We start from the raw sequence: 836 nt of genomic DNA on the forward strand, positions 1-836 counted from the left end.
TATATTTTCAGTATTCAGTAATAAATAAGTTAATCCTTTTAAGATTATGAGGTTATCGTAATAACAAAAAATGTGTAATTAAATGATTAAATTATTTATTAATAATAAAAATATGGGAATTGACTCGTATTTAATTGCACTCCATGTACACTAGCTTTTCTAGTGGAAAACGCTATCCTTGTTGTTTATGGAACGTTGAACAAGAATAACATATAGTGATTAAGTGTATATGATTTTGTCACTGCTAGACATCAATATTTAGTCGCCCCTTCATTCATTTATAAATTTTATAAAAAGAGAAAATGGATAAAAAAATGATTTATATATGCTCCCGCACTAGTCAAAACATTCAATATTCCTTACTAACAATATATTTTTAACTGTATATTTAAAATATTGTTTCTGATAAAATGTGCTCGGTGTAATTCATGCAAAAACGTTAGATTAATAAATTAAAAATTTATCTCAAATGTGTGAAAATTTTGTTTTGAAAATTTGCCGCTCCCTCAAATTTGTCAGCCTAGGCAAGTGCCTTGTTTGCTTATGCGTTAATCCATTACTGATGACATAACACCCAGGTAAGAATTCGAATTTGTCCCTGCATATTTTAGGGAATTATATCGAAAGTAGTAAGCCGCGATTTGAATTTCCAGAGCTAAATTCGTGACATCTAAATAACACGAAATTTAAATTTATTCTACTTATATATATATATATATATATATATATATATATATGTGTGTATAAGTATTTTATTCGTCTTATTATTTAAGTATAATACTTAAGTATGAACATAAAGACAACTACAGAGATATATTTCTATCTAAAGTATATTA

The sequence above is a fragment of the Atta cephalotes genome (genome assembly GCF_000143395.1).
Source record: "Atta cephalotes unplaced genomic scaffold scaffold00032, whole genome shotgun sequence".
Classification (NCBI taxonomy): domain Eukaryota; kingdom Metazoa; phylum Arthropoda; class Insecta; order Hymenoptera; family Formicidae; genus Atta; species Atta cephalotes.